Genomic DNA, 22,876 nt, shown 5'->3' on the forward strand with positions numbered 1-22,876 from the left:
CCGCAGCTAGAGAAAGCCCTCGCACAGAAACGAAGACCCAACACAGCCAAAAATAAATAAATAAATAAATAATAAATAAAAATGCCCTTATAAAAAAATGAAATTACTTACAGTGTGAAGCCTAGAGTATACTCCATTCTTTGTTGTTCTGATTAGCATAAGCAAACGTATAAGTTCCTTCTTATATCTTGAGGATGAATGATGGATGTTTGTTTGAACCACCAGGGTTTCTCCTCATAGCTGAAGCCGTTTTATAGTGTAGAAATTCCTTTTCCATTATTAAGAATGAAAGTCCATTCTCAAGTATGTGTGGTCCAACAACTAGCACTCTCAGGATTTGTTGCTTGTCTGTGATTCATACCAACTCCACCTTCCGTTAGCCGGTACCCTCGTGGACCATGCGGAACGGCATTTGTTTTGCAGCTTATATTTAGGACACTTGTTGCAAGGTTAAGAACTACTTCAGAAAATGAAGCTTCTTTAAACAACTCTTTTAACTCTTGATCGGACGTAACCTCCAGTGTATTTATCCTACTATGGCAAAGGGCTTGTGTATACTTTTTCACAGAATCCAGCCCTTCTGGTCCACGAACAAACTCTGTTACTTCTGCAGCAAGTCGTTTCTGAGGACGCCGATTTTCTGGCTCTGTGACACGCTGCTGCATTATGTCATGAATCTCTGGAAGGGGTGGAAAAGTGAAGGGCTTTTGGTACCTTTCTATTGAATCCTCTTGCTGCCTGACAACTGATACAATTCAAAGGGAGGTATCTTAACTCCGTGTAGCCAAACAGCACTGTCAGATGACTTTCATGGTTTTGATTCACTTGTAATTAGGGCAACAGTGATTCCAAATACGTCTTCTCCAGTCATCTTGTGGATGAAATCATACCCGGACATGAGATTGCTTAGCTCATCAGATCCACCCAGCCGGATCAACAGCCATAACGCTGGAACAGGTAGTAGAAGTTATAGGCCTGGAGCATTCAGTATAAGAACTCGTTCATAGGCCTGGAGCATTCAGTATAAGAAGAACTCTTTCGACCTCATGATCTCAGGGCGCTAGTGCCGACGAGTCTGGATGCTCATGCGCAGGCGTCCGCCCACAGCTGCTCGGAAGGGCATAGAGTACTGCGCTGTGAAGCTGCAGGTCGGCTCATCAGCAAAGAAATGCGGATCAGCTGCTGGAGCCCTCTGCGCAGGCGCAATGGCCCCTCCCACCTGCGCAATCGCTTTGTAGGTAAAGGGGCGCAGCTGCGCCAGCAGACGGCCCACAAGAGGCAGCAAGTCGGCCGTGGGATGAGGCCACAGTAGATGGTCTGGAGAAAGCTTCCCGCCTTGCCACAGTGGAAGAGCTCTGGCAATTCTATCTTCATACCCCTTTTGGGGGAGAACTTTTTTTTTTTTTTTTGCGGTACGCGGGCCTCTCACTGTTGCGGCCTCTCCTGTTGCGGAGCACAGGCTCCGGACGCGCAGGCTCGGCGGCCATGGCTCACGGGCCCAGCCGCTCCGCGGCATGTGGGAGCTTCCCAGACCGGGGCAGGAACCCGTGGCCCCTGCATTGGCAGGCGGACTCTCAACCACTGCGCCACCAGGGAAGCCTAGGGGAGAACTTCTTGAACAGACCCCCGGACTCCTGCACCGCCGGCCACCCCTGAGCGCCGGAGTGAGCCTCACGCAGCCCCAGGCGCGAGACTCCTGAAGGGCCTGGGGCTCCAGACCACCTGCCTGAGGAAAAGGACCGCAACATGGGCGCCACCATTTTGGTGGCAGCCAATCAGAAGCAGCCTTGGAATATGTGAACACTCTCCGGTAGAAGAACAGGTAGGATTCAACAGAGTGGCAGGATGGGGGAAGATAGGTAATGTACATGTTGGCTTCCTATCAGGAGGAACTCTGTTAGTTAGAACTTTGAATCAAAGAGATGAGCTGTCTTATAGTGGGTAGGGTTCCTGTCCCTGGACAAAGCAGAAATTTCCAGGAACACTGCAAAGGAAAATACCTCCTGGAATGCTGTAAAGGAAATTTCCTGGTAGGGATAGATTACGTCACTAGACTCAAAGTGCTCTAAAACCTTTTTTGATTTTAAGATCTTCGTTATTGCAGAATCACAGATTTTAAAGCTACCATCAACATTCCAAATGCTAGAAAATAGACATAAATGTTCTCAGTCGGATTTACTTGGGATGTTTTATAAACATCTTTTGAAATGAATCAGTAAAGAAACAAACATTCCCAATATGTCTAAATCGTTGGAGCTGATTCTGTCTTCAGAAAATGCAGTTTGATAACTGCTTGGAGAGGTCAAAGTCCCCCGCTGTAGGGCAGTGGCTTCTTCGTTGAGGCCAGTCCTTTATTTGATATTTTCTTGAAGAAATGAAAGGCATTTGGGGAATGCAGACAAGGAGGATGGCGCACTTCCAGGAAAGAGCACAATTTCTTCCTTGAACGGGCTTGCTGCCCAGAAAACAGGTTGATTCCCATTTTATCTGCAGTGCATCATTCATTTATGTGCAGTGCTGTAGGGCTGCCAGCCTCTGCCTGGTTACAGTCTTGTCCCCTGAGAAGGGCTGCATTCATTTGTAACCATCCGATGCTGTTTAGCTGACAAGTCAGCATTTTCATCCTCTTTTACCAAGACCCCAAGAAAAGAAAGTACTGTAAGATCTTCTCTAGCTTTTCAAGGTCGCTTTAGAAGAGAGCTAAAATAAGAAAATATCACTATATTTTCGTTTGAACAGGATTTAAAGGATCAAATAAGCAAGAAATAAAAGAGTGCAGGCTTTAAAGATTGAATTATATTTTCAGGAAGTATAAATCAAGGGAGATAATTGTACCTTTTTTCCTCATCTCTCTTGTTGAAATCCAGGTAGAATTGGTGACTAAAAAAAAGGTTACTGAGCTGCAATGGCTTTGCAGTGTCATTTTCAGACCAATCTCTTCCAATACCCTGTAGAATAGATACTGCAGTAAAGGGTTATCTAATGGGTTAAAGTTAAGCTTCTATTAATAACTTTGGCTCAGGCTTAAGGTAAGGGGAGAGGGCCCACATAGTTGCAGGTGAATAGTGGTAGAATATCTCAAGAGCAACAGCAATATGTCTCTCACTGGGAGGTTCCCTAGAGCCCTGTCCTAAGTTCTCATCTACCTTCTACCTAGATGGTATCATCCAATGCCTTGTTTTAAATTCCTATCTGAATATTTCCAAACCTCTGTCTCATGCCCATACTTATTTTAAATTTTAGAAACGTATGTCAACTGAGTAATGAACACTTACATATGAATGGATCAAATGAACTAAAAACTAACCTCTCTTTTGGGGAATAGGGCAGAGGATTGAAAATCTTACTCCTCACTTCATCTCCACTGGGGTTCCCTATATACAATGTATAAGATATATACACAAGGTGGAAAACCAAATAGGAATCAAAATACTCTTCTACTGTGGATCAGCTGTTACCTAACACAGCCTTGCCACAAGGGCTTAACCCAGCCCTCTCTGTTAAAACTGATTTGGAGTGTATGACTCGAGCTTGGATTTCCCAGTGGGATTTCCTGTTCTCTCTCTGTCCTGAAACTAAAATGGCTAAGTCTTCAGATTAGACCCCAGACTAATTACATGGCCTGCCCCTAACAGTTAGACTCAGTCCATATTTGTTTTCCACATGGAGGACCAGGACAAAAGTGGAGGACAGGAAGACTGCATAGGGTTCTGAACTTCATTTTGCACATGTTTTTTCTTCCCATTCAATACCTTTCCTCCACTGCCTGATGAATTTCTAATCATTCATCTTGATAAAGCTTAAATTTCACCTTCTCTGAAAATGCCTTGATATAGCAAGCTTTACTTATCCATTGTGCTCCCATAGCATACTGGTGCTGACACCGTGGCTCTTAGAAATATTCTTTGTCCTTGCTGGTTCTGCTCTGCGTGGTGGGGGACTGGCTTTTCCAGGATGCATTCTCCAAGCTCCTATATAGCATCTGAAGCTTGTGGCTGGCATCACTGGCAGGAGATGGGGGATGGGCTCTTCCCTTCCCTCCCTTCATTGAGTGACTTTTCTAGTAGTGAGTATGTTCCTTCTGAAATTCGTCCCTCTTGACATGCTTGCTTCTGTTCCAGCTCCAAGTGGGGAACCCTAGCTCTGGTAACAACATGGTATTAGTTTCCTGGGGCTGCTGTAACAAATTACTACAAATTTGGTGATTCCCAACAATAGAAATTTATTCTCTCCCAGTTCTGGTGGCCAAAAGTCTGAAATTAAGGTTTCAGTAGGGATAAGCTCCTTCCAACAGTTCTTGAAGAGAATTCTTCCTTGTCTCTTCCAGCTTCTGGTGGTTCCAGGTGCTCCTTGGCTTATGGCAGCATTACTCCAATCTATGCCTCTGTCTTTACATGGTGGTCTTCTCTTCTCTTTCTGCATCTTCTACTCTTGTCTCTTGAAAGAAAATTTTTTTGGATTTAGGGTCCACCTGATTAGTTCAAGATAATCTCATCTCAGGATCTTTAATTACATCTGCAAAGACCCTTTTTCCAAATAAGATAATATTCACTGGCTCCAGGTATTAGGATGTGGACATATTTTGGGGGAGGTCTACCATTCAACCCACTACAATCACTTCCTCTCCTTGTTTCTCCCATCTATGATTGGTAGAGACTGTCTGCTTTGGAAAATCTCTAGGTTATCTTATTGTTCACTCTTCAGCTGCTCAGATCCTGCCTCTTCTGAGTAAGTAGCCAGCTACTTACATTTTTCTGTTACAAATATTTGAAATGGTTATAGTGAGATCCTGATGGATATATATAGTGATTTTTATATGTGTCTATTATACACTCATAATACAACATATTGTCATGCTTTGTTTACATGTCTATGTCCCTTGGTATGCTGTATAACCTTTGTTATTTTTGTTTCTGTCCCCAGGACTCAACACAATCCCTAGTTTGGAAAGTTTTCAACAAATAATGGATTATGAACAATGATCTGAAGATGAAATGAGAAAAATATGCTTAATAGATCTAAAATGTGCAATGAATATATTATAAAGTGTCCGTTGGAACTATTCAAAGAAAATGTGACCTTCGACAAAACAGCATCACTTGGAGAGAAAAATATCTTTATGCGGACAGAGAAATTATTGGCTCTTCAGAGTCCAGTATGGATAATCACCACAAAACAGTGAGTCTGGCAGAATTTTTAAAATATCTCTTAACACCTTCTTATCTCTCAGTTTCACTCGATACTCATTCACGTCAAATGCTTTCCAAACTTCCTCTTCTTACCCATAGTCAACATTTTCAATAAACAATCTGCTTCTAATTACCACTAATAATTTTAATTGGGGAGTGGGTGTTCTTTATGGATATTATTGTTCAATGAATAATCTTTTCCATAGACTGTTACCTGGACAGTCTTTTAGAATAAGAGTTCTGGTGATTTTACTCCCTTTTTAAAAGTCTTCAGTGGTTTTGCATTTTTCACCAAAAAGGTCCAAAGTGGCATTCAAAGCTCTCTTTCGTCCTTGAGCACTCAAATATTCTCTCCTACTGTGCTTGTGTGGATTACTGACAGTCGACCAACATCCCTATGGTCTTTGGTTCATATACCTTTGCACTTTAATCCTCCACATCTGGGGAAATTTGACAACAGTTCTGCTTGTTTCAACATTCTGTGTTATTAAAACCATTATACCGACCTGGTTAAACCTTGGGAACTAGATAGATTTGGGTTTGAACTCAGATTCTATTTATTGACCACGCATGAACTTGAGAAATTCAGTAATGTCTTGGAACTTTGGTTTTCTCATTTGTAAAATGGAGATTTTCATATCTACCTCAGAGTGTTATTTCTAGGATTAAATGAGAAAATAGATGTGATATGCTTGTCACACAAATACTTAAAAGATGGTATTATTCTAATCTTCTGTCAAAGATAATTTTCTGATTGAAAGCGTTCCTGATTTTTCAAACATGTTTCTTACTTTAAAATTTGAAAATACATTTTATTTTAGTCCTCTTTTAGTATTTATATTACTCAAAGTTAAATTTATCTTTTAAATCTAACCCACTCACTATATTGAATAGAGTATTTATGATTTACATTTCTCTGTATCCTTTAGAACAATCCTGTGTCCGGCACATAGTAGGCATTCAAAAAATTGTTGAATTGAATTCATCATCAATCCATTGAGCTGATAAATTGCAGGACGTTCCTGCTCTACGCTCCTTGTTCTGAAGGGCTGTGCTCTACACATTAATCTTAGAATCACAGGGGATGTAGGCCCTGAAGCTGTGGTGTCTCAGTTTCATTATATTAATGAAATAGCTCAGAAGATTGGAAATAGAATGGTATTTAACCATTGATTAGCCATCAGAAGTTTTCTGAGGTGCTGAAGTATATGTTCTATAATTTCAGAAGCACTAATTCATTTTATAAAAGCTACTTAAGGGTAGGTTTTCCACAAGCATTAATCAGTTGGGTCACTATTCAGTGTTGAAGCAAACAATAGCCTAAACCACTTGTTTCTTTAATAAGTCCAAGTGGTTTGGAGTCAGGGAATTTAATAAGAATGCGTTATCTATTAATTTATTCACACATAAGAATACTTATCATTTACTCCTTTTATTCACTCATCCATATTTTAAGAACCGAAAACATGGTATTTGAAAGAGAAATTATTTCTCTAGTAGAGCCTATACTATTTCTTTGAGGTATTTTGTTAATATTTAGGATTTTTATTGCTTCGAGTATATACATTTATTACAATGTCACATTTTGTTTAATCTTAATATTCTTTTCCTGAAAATTTTGAGTCATTAATATAATACATAGGTTATTCAATTAGCATTAATATTCCTTTTGTACTCAGGCATATTCATTTCTGTCTTCTGATAACTGAATACTTTTAGTGCTGAGACCGCGAGACCCAACCAAATGCCCCAGGGTGCTGATCAGTTGTATAACATCCGATAATATTCCAGCATCCCACACATATAACCTTTGGTTGATGCCCTTGATGTTACCACCACAGTAAGACTGTGCCAGGTGTCCTCTCAGTGGCTTTACTATGGACCCTTTGATGTCTGATGAAGGGTCTATTGGGGATGAAAGATGTTCTCAGTGACTTGAGTTGTCATAACTAAGTCTTAGCCTTTTCCCAAAAATCTATGGGTTATTATCTTGAAGTCGTGTAAATAAGTTGAAATCAGGTCTCAGCAATTGCAGTCACACCCGCACCTTTCTTTTTTACTCTCCTCCAGGGAGAACATTAATGGATTGCCAGAATTTCATTTGCAGAGACACTCAGAATCATCTTAGAGTCATATTTAAGATTTCATTTGATTTACCTTATGGCCATACCTCACTAATAAACTTCTTAAATGTGATTCATATCGGAAGCTTTTATGCCTTTGAATTCTATCAGTTTGCAGAAATTGCTTTTTTTAAACTTAACCAGTGGATTCTTCTTCCTTTTAAAACAGACTTATTGGGATTTGATTTATACACTATAAAATTCAGCCAACGTAAGTGTACAATTCAGTGGTTTAAGTATATCTACATAGTTGTCCAGTCATCAAGATATAACCTTAGAATATTTTTATAACCCTGGGAAAAAACCTTATACCCATTAGCAGTCCCTACCCATTCTGTTCAGTCTCCACTATCCCTAGGCAAATATTAATCTACTTTCTATTTCTATGGATTTGCCTATACTGGACATTTCATATAAATGGAATAATGCAGTATGTAGTCTTTCATGACTAACTTCTTTCATTTATCATAATGTTTTCAAGGTTCATCCTGATTTTAGCTAGTCCTGTGTTTTATTCCTTTTTATTGCCAAATAATATTGCATTGTATGGATAAACCGTATTTTGTTTATCCATTAATAAGTTGATGGACATTTGGGTTGTTCCATTTTTGCCTATCATGAATAATGCTACTATGAACATTTGTGTACAAGTCTGTGTGTGGACATATGTCTTCATTTCTCTCTGGGTAGATACCTAGGGGTAGAATTGCTGGTTCATATAGTATCTCTGTGTTTGATATCATGAGAAACTGTGAAAGTATTTGCAAAGTGAACGCACCAATGAATTCTTATTTTTAGTGTTAATATTGGTCTTACTAATTTTTATCATTGATTGCTCTGTACCATTTTGCTGTGATGACCTTCCATTTTCCTTGTAACTTCTTATTTGGGTTTGTGATGCTTTAACATTCTGGTTTCTTTCCCTGTCTTTTCTGTGACTCTTTTCCCCTTCCTGCAAGCAGTTTTGTTCCTGGTTCTTCTCTCTTTCTACCTCAGCGTTTTCATTCAGCAAAGGATACTTCACTTCTCTGCCTTGTGATGATTCAAATCAGTTACCCCATGATTTAGTCTTTCCTAAGTTGCAGTCACACGGTTCTGATTGTTCTTTTAGCACCTCTACATAGCCGTCTGGTTTCAAATGCAGTATGTCAAGAGAGCTCATCATGTGCTCTGCAAAGCTGGTCTTTTTTTCTGATTGCTGTCTTTTGAAAATTCCTCTGCTGTCCTCACAACTCAGACTTGAAATTTCAGTCATCTTTTATTCTTTCTTCTTCCTTGTCTCTTTTGCCTAATATTTGCCGACTCCTGTCTAGTTTATGTGTCTATCACCCTCAGAGATAGTCCCTTTCTCTGCATTACCCTCCCACTGCTCTGCTTTGCTCAAGCACCCTGATTGCTCAGTTTGACTTCCATACATTCTCTTTAATTGGCCCACATAATTGTTGTAGTTTTCCTTTTCCTTTTTCCCAACACTTTACATTTACATCTTAATAGTTCAATCTCATTCCTGTGACTCCTCTCTAAAAATCTTCAAAGGTTCTATATTATCCTCTAAGTAAAGAAACGATTCCTTAGGTGTACATTCAAGTCTCTAACATATAGTCTGGTCTCCACTGCATTCCTGCATAGAGCTTATGTTTGAGTCAATCTCAGTTCTCTTCGTTTATCCACCAAGCTTAGTATTTTCCTGCCTCCAGCTTTGCTCATGCCTCTCCTTGGGGTGCCCTGTCACTGAATCTACGGAAGCCAATTCCTCAAGGCCCTAATAAAATGTGTCCTCCTTCACGATGACACCCATGATCTCACTAGACTGAATTTATGACTCTTTACTCTCAACTCTCACAATGCCTTTTTCAATTATTTATTACAGTCATTTGATATACATCTAACCTTCCCTCTTTAAATCTATGGTCCTCGAGGGCAGAGGCCATGGCATGTTTATCACAATTAGAGAAGTTGCCATTTCCTGAATATTTACTATGACCTGGGCTTTGAACTAAGTATTTTGTCTGCAGTATTTTCTTTAATTATCAAAACAGTCCTCTGAATTAGGCATCTTTTTAATCCTCCTTTTATAGATGAGGTAGTTAATGCTTAGAGAAGATAAGTAACTTCCTCAAGGCTAAACAGCTTGTAAATGACAAAGCTGGAATTTTAGCTTTCTCTGACTCTAAAGTCTCTGTAATTAACTAGGGCTATGTCACTTTCTCTACAATAACTACTTTAATAAATGCCAGTTAAGTGAATAAAAAATGGTCAGTAAGGGCTGCTGAAAAGACACATAAGGTTTAGTAGTTAGATTTTAGTTCATATTGAAGTTCTAATGCTTTCTTTGGAGTGAATTATTTGTTTACCATGTCCGAGCTGTTTACTCATTCATAAGGCAGAGGGAAGAGATAATAGTTCCTGCCTCACAAGGGCATTGTGAAGATAAATGAAACAATGCACAAGATGGCATGTACTAGGAGGCTCTCAGTAAATATTAGTTGATAGTAATAAAAGTAAATTTCCATTTTTACTAATCCTCCTTGATAAGGCTGGCTATCCTTGAAGGTAGCAAGATGAAAGGAGAGGCATGCAACCATCAATAACCATAACAATTTCACAAAATTCACCCCACCAGGAAATAAATTTTATTATCCACTGTGTAGTCATTCATAGTCATTGACCTAAAATGAAACTAACAAACTATACGATGCTTTATAGTTGAGTGCTGTTTTTACTTCATTTATATATCAATATCTCTAACTACCTATCTATCTACCTATCATCTATCTATTGTTTATCTATCTATGGGTTTAAGTATAATAGCACTAAATTGACCAGGTAACTGTCACTGGGTTTCTAGAAGTGACATTTGGATAGTTCAATCTTTATCAAGACATCGACCTTCTCTTCTGAGCTCCAACTCTGTTCTTGTTGATATCCCTCAGTTAGCCTCAAATGTACAAGCAAAATTTGATTCCCTTTCCTCTAATCTTGTTTTTCGGGCTAAGTTTCTCTTTATCTCGCTGACCACAGTGATTCATGATTGCATGTCAAATGCTTCTAGACATTGGTGTTCATGAGAATATTGTCACCTCTATCAAGGCCTTTTATCAAATGAAAAATTTTAATTATAATGAGTGTACACGCTTTCACCAAATTGTACTATTTCTTACCGTTACCCTTATTTTCATAGAATAAATGCCCTTTGACATTTTATAAGATCCCATTACTAATCAATGGTTGAAGAAATTCTGAATCTTATGTTAACTCCTTATGTAAGATGAATCCTATTCTCAATACCTTTTTCTTTATAAAAACAAAATCAAAGACTTGTTTAAGATACTTGGGGAAAGAGACAGTTCTCAAGCAGGAGGTGAGAAGAGAAAGTGAGGGTGAGTGTGATATGGAAATACAGAGTTAATTTTCTGGTTGCTCCGGCTATCTGAATATGGGTAAGGTACATTAAGATGTCACAGTAAAGATGAACTTTGTCAGTATATTTTCAAGTCCATGACCGAGGAATTGTAGGTGGAGAATTTTCTATGCAGTTCCCATTCTGTTGATATTCAGGAAAAAATATATGAAACTCTTATGTGCTGTCTTGATTTTTTTTTTGTTTTGGGTACGCTGTATTCTAATGGGAGGTCTAAAATTCAGTCTTCACAACCTGGAGGGATTTCATAAATGCAGGGTGCAATTTGGAACATTAAATATTTTTTAAAAGTCTCTGTGCTTAAAATGTTATAGCAAAAATCGACAGTAAACATCCAAATCATCTCTATTTCAATATTAGTATTGTAGCTAACTGTGCAGAGATTGCATCTCGTTTAATATAATTTTAAGGATGTCTTTGATACTACAAGATAACATTTTCTGTGCTTGGGATTGCTTATAGAAACAGTGATTCATTGATCTGGAGACTACCTTTCTTCAAGGAACAATGGTGTAGAGTTGCTCGTTCTGTCCTTACTAGTTTTTGTCAGGTGTCTGTCGAAGGACCTTTATGTTGATGGTGTTATAAGTAGGAAAAGGATGAGCGGGGGAACACCAGTAGTGTTTCTGGTCCCCACAGTTTTCTTGTGCAAGCGTCAAGGAACACTTTCACATATATGCTCATTAACTTTCTCCAAACGAAATACCCTAACACCCTCGTCAGAAAATAGTAAACTCCAATAGCACTCACCAAAATAACATAAAATAGACACAGTCCTAGGACCCTGGAGAAGGACCCTACCAACTCAAACTACTTATTTTTAATTATAACTAAACAATTAGAAAGCTTATTTTTTCATTCAGTGTCTTTCCATGAAGAACAATTACTCATTAATCTGGATAAAATTCTGTAAAAGGTAAATCATTTGGGAATTTTGTCTGAAGTTTGAGATAAAATGATATTTCACTTATATTTATATTTTATCCTTTGGAGTGGCAAAATGACAGATATTAGGATAGTAGATGCCATGCGTGTGAGCAAAATCTGAACATATAATAACAACTAGGACTACCCTTAACAGACAGGACTAAGCACTTTTACAAGTACTACTCAGTTGATTTGCACTACTTTGCCAAGAAGTAGATTGCCCATAGTATTAATCCCCTTTTGCTGGGCTCAAAATGCTGGAGAGATTTACACACATTCACTTAGAAAGTAAATGGAAGATTTGGAACATGAAACAAAGTTTTTGACTATAGATTTTTTTCTTTTTCCAATATTTAACAATGCATCAGGGGAATAGAAACCTATGTGAACAGACAATAATGTAGGAGAACCTCTGTACATGGAGTTGGGTGAGAATCTTTTGTCTAGAAGCATATTCCCAATGGTGTATGCACCAACAGGGCTAGTAGTAAGACTGCAAAAAGGTATCTCTTGCTAAGAAATTTGGAATACTGGTGGTTCCTATAAAAATAAAAGGAAAAATTGCATTTCATTGAGAGTAATTCTGTATTTAGGTTTTTATGGCTCAAACAAACATGGAAAGTTACCTATTCAATAAATACTTGGCTAAAAAACAATGGACATAATGATTTCTTTAAAGTTCTCTTTGGTTCTATTTGGATAAAACTTAGAAGACTGTATTAATCATGGTTTTCTTGAGGAAATGGAAATTTTAAAAAATTAATTGCAGAAACATTTATTGCTTGCTATATACCTGTTTTTATACGCGAAGGGTACCAAGATGAATGATATGGTGATTGCTCTCAAGAAGCTCAATCTTAAAGGAGATAAAGGCATGTGATTTATATGTTATGATATGATTTAGATGACATGGTAAGACAAGAATAAGTATATAAAGGAAGAAGAGAGTGACAGTATACTGAAGTATCAAGGATGGCTTTCCAAAGAAAATAACATCTCATTAGATTTTAAAGAAAGAATGGAACATTCACCAGAAGGTCATGGTCATTCCCACCAAGGAATAATAGGTCCTGGGACAGGTGCTTATTCCTCCTGGAGCTTTATATTATAGCAATGAATAACCCTCACATGTTGTAGTAGAAAGATTTCCAGGCTAGGATGAGTACATCTGACTTCTATTCCAAACTCTGCCCTTGACTTTGAGTCACTGGAAAATATCTCCATCTCTCTGGGCCTCAGTGTGGACAGGATTAATACTAAAGTTTCTTCTGTGTCTGATGCAATCAACTTTATTGAACAAAGCATGAGACTTAAGAGTATAGGCTCTAGGATCTCTAGGATCCAGCTAGATCTGTGTATGAAATCTAGTTTGACCACTTTCTTGCCATGTTAACTTAGGAAAATTCCTTAATGTGTCTGAGCCTTAGCATCCTCATGAGTAAAAAGAAAATAACGTCAACCTCAGAGACTAATTGTAAGGACTGTGTAAGATAATGTGTATAAAGTGAACTAACTGACATGATTATTGGAGCCATTATACGTTTAGTTATAACATTTAAGGGGGAATTGCATACCTTGGGGGCAGTTAATGAACAGTTAAATAGATAATACTAAAATAAGCTTTTGTGCTTCCTTACATATGCCCTCATTGGTCCTACCCGAGTCACAGGTAAAATACCCTTAACATACTGATGAGGCTACTGTGGGGCCAGTCCCTTGGACATAATTGGCGCGGTGAGCTCTATTAACACAGGGAACAGGTGAGGCCAAGGTTGTGGGTTTGATCCTCATTGGGGCACTTAGGTTCACATTGCTCCATTTTTCAACCAATGGCTGCTGGGTGCTGGTCGTCAGATGGGTGCTGACATGTAACTAAATCTGCTCAAACCTGTGTCGAATCTCAAATACCTTCCTTCTTCCAGATCTTAAGTCACCTAAGTTAGATCTTCCCCAGCTATCGTCTCTAAACATTCACCATCTCTGGATGCCCTTTTTTCTTTTCAAATATTCTTAGCACTTATCGCTTTCAGGTATCACTCGGTACCTATCCCTTATAATTAATTGAGTTACCACTTTTATTGTCTGTTTCCCATCAGAAAGGTAAGCTCCTGGAAGGCAAGAGGTTTCTTTGTTTGTTTACTAGTATTTCCCTATTGCTTTGATTAGTCACTGATACATAATAGACATGTTGAATAAAGAAATGTCACATGAAAATGGATATGATGCATGCAGATGCCAACACTTTAACCAAGGAGCATGCAGGGGATTATTTTATAACAGGAGACAGAAAGCTATTAAAGAGTAAATGGCTTCTAAGTAATGGATGTGAGTTTGCCAGCTGTGAGATTTTCTCTCTCAAAGTTGGAAAGGTCTATAAAATCCTGTTTCACGCTGGCCAGAGACTATATCTTTATAAAGGCATATCTGCAAAGATTGTCAGCAAGGTTTAAAAACAAAAGGAACACTGGAGAAAATAGCCATTTGAAAATTCATGACTCCTGAATTCCAGTCACTTGCATGGATCTGTGAAAATGCTGAAGACAGAAAAAATAAAACAATATCAGTAGAATTATTAAGGTAGAAAACATAATGTACAATAAAACCTGTAATTATAAAATTTTCAGTTGAAGAAACACATTATCTGGATTCAGGTATGGGCTGTAGGAGTCATAGAAGACTTAATCTTTATATTTTTGATATTTAATGGTAATTTTAATATATTTCACTCTAACATTTAATAACTTCAATCTTGTAAAACTTATTTTCAGTTTGTCCATTTAAAAATCTCTTTTTTTATCACATTTTGACCCTATGTAGCTTGAGAGATAGGCTTCACTTTTATTTTAGAGCAGTTTTAGGTTCATAGGAAAATTGAGTGGAAGGTATAGAGATTTCCCACATACCTCTGCTTCCACACATGCATAGAGTTGCCCATACTGACATATCGTAATCAGCCAAGTCTGTACTGTGCTCCACCTATTCGTCCCTCCCTCCAAGCCCTTGGAAACCATTGATCTTTTTATTGTCTCCATAGTTTTGCCTTTTCTGGAATGTCATATAGTTAGAATCATACAGTATATAGCCTTTTCAGATTGGCTTCTTTCACACAGTAATATGCATTTAAATTTCCTCTATGTCTTTTTATGCTTAATAGTCATTGCTTCTTGGAACTGAATAATATTCTGTTGTCTGGATGGACAAGTTTACTTATCCGTTCACCTACTGAAGGACATCTTGATTGTTTCCAAGTTTTGGCAATTATAAATAAAGCTGCTATAAATATCCACATACAGGTTTTTGTGCAGATATAAGCTAAATGGGAAAAGAACTTGAAAAAGAATAGATATATGTATATGCATGACTGAATCACTTTGCGGTACACCTGAAACTAACACAACATTGTTAATCAACTATACTCCAATATAAAATAAAAATTTTTTTTAAATTTAAAAAATAATTTGTATTTCCCTGATGAAATATGATATGAAACATCTCTTTATATGCTTACTTTCTGTCTGCATATCTTCTTTGGTGAGGTTTCTGTTAAGGTCCTTACCTCATTTTTAAATTGGATTGTTGGTTTCCTTATTGTTGAGTTTTAAGCATCCTTTGTGTGTTTTTAGAAGACAGTCCTTTATCAGATATGTCTTTTGCAAATATTTCCTTCCTGTCTATGGCTTATTTTCTCATTCTTTTGACATTGTCTTTCACAGAGCATACATTTTTAATTTTAACGAAGTTCAGCTTATCATTATTTCTTAAATGGATTTGCCTTTGGTGTTTTATTTAAAAAGTCATTGCCATACCCAAGGTTATCTAGGTTTGCTCTTGTGCTATTTTCTAGGAGTTTTATAGTTTTATGTTTTACATTTAACTTTGTGATCCATTTTGAGTTAATTTTTGTGAAGGGTGTAAGAGCTATGTCTAAATTTTTTTGCTTGTGGATGTCCAATTGTTCCAGCACCATTTGTTGAAAAGATTATTATTGCTCCATTGTATTGCCTTTGCTCCTTTGTCAAAGATATGTTGAGTATATTTATGCAGGTCTGTTCTGTTTCATTGATCTATTTGTCTATTCTTTTTTCAATACCACACCATCTTGATTACTGTAGCTTTATAGTAAGTCTTAAATAGAGTAGCATCAGTCCTCCAGCTTTGTTCTTTTTCCTCAATATTGTGTTGGTATTCTGGGTCTTTTGCCTCTCCATATAAATGTTAGAATCAATTTGTCAGTATCCTCAAAATAACTGCTGGAATTTTGATTGGGATTGCATTGAATCTACAAATCAAGTTGGGAAGAACCGGCATCTTGACGATATTATGTCTTCCTCTTCATGAATATGGAATGGTTCTCCACTTACTTAGTCTTCCTTTGATTTCATTCATCATAGTTTTGCAGTTTTTCTCATATAGATCTTAAACATAATTTGTTAGATTTACACCTAAGTATTTAGTTTTGTGGTGCTAATATAAATGGCACTGTGTTTCTGATTTCAAGTTCCACTTGTTCATTGCTTGTATGTAGGAAATCAAATGAATTTTGTATATTAAATTCGTATTCTGCAATCTTGTTATAATTGTATATTAGTTCCAGGTGCTTTTTTTTGATATTGTTGATTCTTTTGGATTTTCTACATACGTTTTTCTAATGTCATTTGCAAACAGAGACAGTTTTAATCTTCTTAACCAATCTTTATACCTTTTATTTCCTTTTCTTGTCTTATTTCATTAGCTGTAACTTCCAATATGATGTTGAAAAGGAGTGATGATGGGGATATTCTTGCCTTGTACTTGATTTTAGTAAGAAAGCTTCAACTTTCTCACCATTAGTATGATGTTAGGTGTAGGTTTTTTGTAGATATTATCTATCAAATTGAGGAAGTTTGCCTCTACTCCTAGTTTACTGATAGTTTTTACCATGAATGTGTGTTGAATTTTGTCAAATGCTTTTTCTGCATCTATAGATATGATCATGTGGTTTTCCTTTATTAGTTAGTTGATGTGATGGAGTATGCTAATTGATTTTTTAAAATAGATCTTTATTGGAGTATAATTGCTTTACAATACTGTGTTACTTTCTGTTGTACACCAAAGTGAATCAGCCATATGTATGCATATATCCCCATATCCCCTCCCTCTTGAGCCTCCCTCCCATCCTCCCTATGCCACCCCTCTAGGTCGTTGCAAAGCACCGAGTTGATCTCCCTGTGCTATGCTGCTGCTTCCCACTAGCTAACTGTTTTACATTTGGTAGTGTATATATGTCAATGCTACTCTCACTTCACCCCAACATCCCTCTCTCATCCTGTGTCCTCAAGTCCATTCTTTATGTCTACATCTTTATAACTGCCCTGCAACTAGGTTCATCAGTACCATTTGTTTTTTAGTTTCCGCATGTATGCGTTAGCATACAATATTTGTTTGTCTCTTTCTGACTTACTTCACTCTGTATGACATACTCTAGGTCCATCCACCTCACTACAAATAACTCAATTTCGTTTCTTTTTATGGCTGAATAATATTCCACTGTGTATATGTGCCACATCTTCTTTATCCATTCATCTGTCGATGGACACTTAGATTGCTTCCATGTCCTGGCTATTGTAAGTAGAGCTGCAATGAACATTTTGGTACATGACTCTTTTTGAATTATGGTTTTCTCTATATGCCCAGTAGTGGGATTGCTGGGTTATATGGTAGTTCTATTTTTAGTTTTTTTAAGGAACCTCCATATTGTTTTCCATAGTGGTTGTATCAATTTACATTCCCACCAACAGTGCAAGAGGGTTCCCTTTTCACAACACCCTTTGCAGCATTTACTGTTTCCAGATTTTTTGATAATGGCCATTCTGACTGGTGTGAGGTGATACCTCATTGTACTTTGGATTTGCATTACTCTAATAATTAGTGACGTTGAGCATCTTTTCATGTTCCTCTTGGCCCTCTGTATGTCTTCCTTGGTAAAATGTCTATTTAGGTCTTCCGCCCATTTTTTAATTGGGTTGTTCTTTTGATATTGAGCTCCATGAGCTGTTTGTATATTTTGGAGATTAATCCTTTGTCTGTTACTTCATTTGCAAATATTTTCTCCCACTCTGAGGGATGTCCTTTTGTCTTGTTTATGGTTTCCCTTGCTATGCAGAAGCTTTTAAGTTTAATTAAGTCCTTTTTTTAAATTTCTCTTACTCTAGGAGGTGGGTACAAAAAGATCTTGCTGTGGTTTATGTCAAAGAGTGTTCTTCCTATGTTCTTCTCTAAGTTTTATAGTGTCTGATCTTAAATTTAGGTCTTTAAGCCATTTGGAGTTTATTTTTGTGTATGGTGTTATGTAGTGTTTTATTTTCATTCTTTTACCTGTAGCTGTCTTTTCTCCATTGTATGTTCTTGCCTCCTTTGTCGTAAATTAGGTGACCATATGTGCATGGGTTTATCTCTGGGCATTCTATCCTGTACCATTGATCTTTATTTCTGTTTTGGTGCCAGTGTCATACTGTCTTGATTACTGTAGCTTTGTGGTATAGTTTGAAGTCAGGGAGCCTGATTCCTCCAACTCCATTTTTCTTTCTCTAGATTGCTTTGGTTATCTGGGGTCTTTTGTGCTTCCATATGAATTGTAAGATTTTTTTCTTCGAATTCTGTGAAGAATGCCATTGGTAGTTTGATAGGGGTTGCATTGAATCTGTAGATTGTTTTGGGTAATACAGTCATTTTCACAATATTGATTCTTCCAATCCAAGAACATGGTATATTTCTCCATCTATTTATGTCACCTTTGATTTCATTCATCAGTGTTTTATAGTTTTCTGAGTAGAAGTCTTTCACCTCCTTAGGCAGGTTTATTCCTAGGTATTTTACTTTTTGTTGTTGCAATGGTAAATGGGAGTGTTACCTTAAATTCTCTTTCACATTTTTTGTCATTAGTGTATAGGAATGCAAGAGATTTCTGTGCATTAATTTTGTATCCTGCTACTTTCCCAGATTCATTGATTAGTTCTAGTAGTTTTCTAGCAACATCTTTAGGATTCTCTATGCATAGTATCATGTCATCTGCAAACACTGACAGTTTTACTTCTTTTCCAATTTGTATTCCTTTTATTTATTTTTCTTCTCTAATTGCCGTGACTAGGATTTCCAAAACTATATTGAATAATACTGGCGAGAGAGGACATCCTTGTCTTGTTCCTGATCTTGGAACAAGATCCAAGTGGAAATGCTTTCAGTTTTTCACCATTGAGTATGATGCTTGCTGTGGGTTTGTCATATATGGCGTTTATTCTGTTGAGGTAGTTTCCCTCTATGCCCATTTTCTGGAGAGTTTTTATCATATATGGGTGTTGAATGTTGTCAAAAGCTTTTTCTGCATCTATTGAGATGATCATATGGTTTTTATTCCTTAATTGGTTAATGTGGTGTATCACATTGATTGATTTGCATGTATTGAAGAATCCTTGCATCCCTGGGATATCTCCCACTTGATCATGGTGTATGATCCTTCTAATGTGTTGTTGGATTCTGTTTGCTAGTATTTTGTTGAGAATTTTTGCATCTATGTTCATCAGTGATATTGGTCTGTAATTTTCTTTTTTTGTGATATCTTTTTCTGGTTTTGGTATCAGAGTGATGATGGCTTTGTAGAATGAATTTGGGAGTGTTTCTCCCTCTGCAGTTTTTTGGAAGAGTTGGAGAAGGATCGGTGTTAGCTCTTCTCTAAATGTTTGATAGAATTCGCCTGTGAAGCCATCTCATCCTGGACTTTTGTTGGTTGAAAAATTTTAAATTATGGTTTCAATTTCATTACTTGTGATAGGTCTGTTTTTATTTTCTAATTCTTCCTGGTTCAGTTTTGGAAACTTGTACCTTTCTAAGAATTTGTCCATTTCTTCGTGGTTGTCCATTTTATTGGCATATAGTTGTTTGTAGTAGTCGCTTATAATCCTTTGTATTTCTGTGGTGTCAGTTGTGATTTCTCCTTTTTCATTTCTAATTTTATTGATTTACATCCTCTCCCTTTTTTTCTTGATGAGTCTGGCTAAGGGTTTATCAATTTTGTTTATCTTCTCAATGAACCAGCTTTTAGTTTTATTGATCTTTGCTGTTGTTTTCTTCCTTTCTATTTCATTTATTTCTGCTCTGATCTTTATGATTTCTTTCTTCCTACTGACTTTGGGTTTGCTTTGTTCTTTCTCTAGTTGTTTTAAGTGTGGGGTTAGATTGGTTATTTGAGATTTTTCTTGTTTTTTGAGGTGAGGTTGAATTGCTATAAACTTCCTTCTTAGAACTGCTTTTTCTGTATCCCATAGGTTTGGGTCATCGTGTTTTTGTTGTCATTTTTTTCTATATATTTTTAAATTTCTTCTTTGATTTCTTCAGCTATGTCTTGATTATTTAGTAGTGCACTGTTTAGCCTCCATGTATTTGTGTTTTTTACAGTTTCTTTTCCTGTAATTGATTTCCAAACTCATAGCATTGTGGTCAGAAAAGATGCTTGATATGATTTCAGTTTTCTTAAATTTACTGAGGCTTGATTTGTGACCCAAGATGTGATCTATCCTGGAGAATGTTCCATGTGCACTTGAGAAGAAAGCCTATTCTGCCACTTTTGGGTGGAATGTTCTATAGATATCAAATCTATCTGGTCTGTTGTGTCATTTAAAGCTTGTTTTTCCTTATTTATTTTCTGTTTGCATGATGTGTTCATTGGTGTAAGTGGGGTGTTAATGTCCCCTACTATTATTGTGTTACTGTTGATTTCTCCTTTCATGGTTGTTAGCATTTGCCTTATGTAGTGAGGTGCTCCTATATTGGGTGCATAAATATTTACAATTGTTATATCTTCCTCTTGGATTGTTCCTTTGATCATTAAGTAATGTCCCTCCTTGTCTCTTGTAACTGTCTTTATTTTAAAGTCTGTTTTTTCTGATACGAGTATTGCTACCCAAGCTTTCCTTTGATTTTCATTTGCATGGAATATCTTTTTCCATCCCCTCACTTTCAGTCTGTATGTGTCCCTAGGTATGAAGTGGGTCTCTTGTAGACAGCATATGTATGGGTCTTGTTTTTGTAACCATTCAGTCTATGTCTTTTGGTTGGAGCATTTAATGCATTTACATTCAAGGTTATTATTGATATGTATGTTCCTGTTACAATTTTCTTAATTGTTTTGGGTTTGTTTTCATTGTCTTTTTCTTCTCTTGTGTTTCCTGCCTAGAGAAGTTTCTTTAGCATTTGTTGGAAAGCTGGTTTGGTGGTGCTGAAGTCTCTTAGCTTTTGCTTGTCTGAAAAGCTTTTGATTTCTCCATCGAATCTGAATGAGATCCTTGCTGGCTAGAGTAATCTTGGTTGTAGGTTTTTCTGTTTTGTCACTTTAAGTATATCCTGCCAACTCCCTTCTGGCCTACAGAGTTCTGCTGAACAGTCAGCTGGTAACCTCATGGGAATTCCTTTGTATGTTATTTTTTCATTTTTCCCTTGCTGCTTTTAATATTTTTTCTTTGAATTTAATTTTTGTTAGTTTGATTAATATGTGTCTTGGTGTGTTTTTCCTAGGGTTTATCCTGTATGGGATTCTCTGTGCTTCCTGGACTTAGGTGACTCTTTCCTTTCCCATGTTACAGAATTTTTCAACTATAATCTCTTCAAATGTTTTCTCAGGCCCTTTCTTTTTCAGTTATTCTTCTGGGACCCCTATAATTCGAATGTTGGTGCGTTTAGTATTCTCCCAGAGGTCTCTCAGATTGTCTTCAATTCTTTTTTCTTTCTTTTTCGTTTATTCTGCTCCTCAGCAGTTATTTCCACCATTTTGTCTTCCAGCTCACTTATTTGTTCTTCTATCTCAGTTATTCTGTTATTGATTGCTTCTAGTATATTTTTCATTTCAGTTATTGTGTTGTTCATCTCTGTTTGTTTGTTCTTTAGTTCTTCTAGATCTTTGTTAAATATTTCTTGTATTTTCTCAATACGTGCCTCCATTCTATTTCTGAGATTCTCGATTATCTTTACTATCATTACTCTGAGTTCTTTTTCAGATAGATTGCTTATTTCCTCTTCATTTTATTGGTCTTGTAGGTTTTTACCTTGCTCCTTCATCTGTGACCTATTTTTTTGCTATATCACTTTTTTTTTTTTTTTTATGAGTGAGATTGTGTTCTGTCTTACTGGTTGTTTGGCCTGAAGCTTCCAACACCGGAGTTTGTAGGCTGTTGGGTAGAGCTGGTTCTTGGTGCTGAGATGAGTACCTCTGTGAGACATCACTCCAATGAATATTCCCTGGGGTCTGAGATTCTCTGTTAGTCCAGTGGTTCGGACTCAGAGCTCTCACTGCCGGAGCTTCGGCTCAACCTCCGGGTCATGAACCAAGATCCCACAAGCCATGTGGGTGGCAAAAAAAAGAAAAATAATAATAAAAAGAAAGAGAACAATAACAAAGTTAGAAATATAGTTAGACAAGGAAACTAACAGATATGTTAGAATATAAAAATAAAAATATAGATGAATCAACAACCAGAAAGTACAACAGTACCACAATAGTAAAAAAGAGGAAGAGGGAAAAAAAAAAGAGGGGTGAAGGCCTTGGCTTTGGATGACAGGGCCTAAGCAAGGGCATGGTTTGGGCGGTGGATGGGGCCTATGCTTAGGACCCAAAGGGCTGGAAAAGGCCCTGGGGGCTGTGGGGGTTGAGTCTTAGGCTCAACGGAACACTAGGCATCCAGGCATGCCCCCTACCCCTGGTCTTGGGGGGGAACCTCACCTGTTAGCCTAGCAGGCTCCTTGGGCTCGAGTTGGTGGGGCAATCGCCCTCTGCTCCTCTCTCGCTCCTCCTGGAGGGCCCCTCCCACCTCCCTCTCCTGATCTCCCTGGCCTCCCTACTATGCCCCCAGGCACAATGAGGCTGGTGGGAGGGGTTGGCTCTGGAGGGCAGGGGACCAGCCTGGGAGCTCAGCAGGCTCCCGGGGCCTGAATGGGTGGGGCAGTCGCCCTCCACTCCTCTCCTGCTCCTCCTAGAGGGCCCCTCCCACCTGCCTCTCCTGATCTCCCCAGCCTCAGGGGTGCCGATCCTGTCTCGCCTCCACTCCTCCTTCCCCTTCAGTACCCCCACGTCCTACCAGTTCACTTGGGGGTTCCTCCCATTTCCTTGGGCGTCAGAGTCCCCCACCAGTGGCCAGCAGGTGACCTAGTTGTGGGGAGACGCTAACTCAGCGTCTTCCCACACTGCCATC

General features: G+C 37.8%; 1 pseudogene; it reads right to left on the reverse strand.

Annotated features, from left to right (window-relative positions):
• Positions 1-234: 234 nt before the first annotated feature.
• Positions 235-1,005, reverse strand: LOC136124988 (tyrosine--tRNA ligase, mitochondrial pseudogene; annotated as a pseudogene).
• Positions 1,006-22,876: the final 21,871 nt, after the last annotated feature.

The sequence above is a fragment of the Phocoena phocoena genome, chromosome 6, assembly GCF_963924675.1.
Source record: "Phocoena phocoena chromosome 6, mPhoPho1.1, whole genome shotgun sequence".
NCBI classification, from domain to species: domain Eukaryota; kingdom Metazoa; phylum Chordata; class Mammalia; order Artiodactyla; family Phocoenidae; genus Phocoena; species Phocoena phocoena.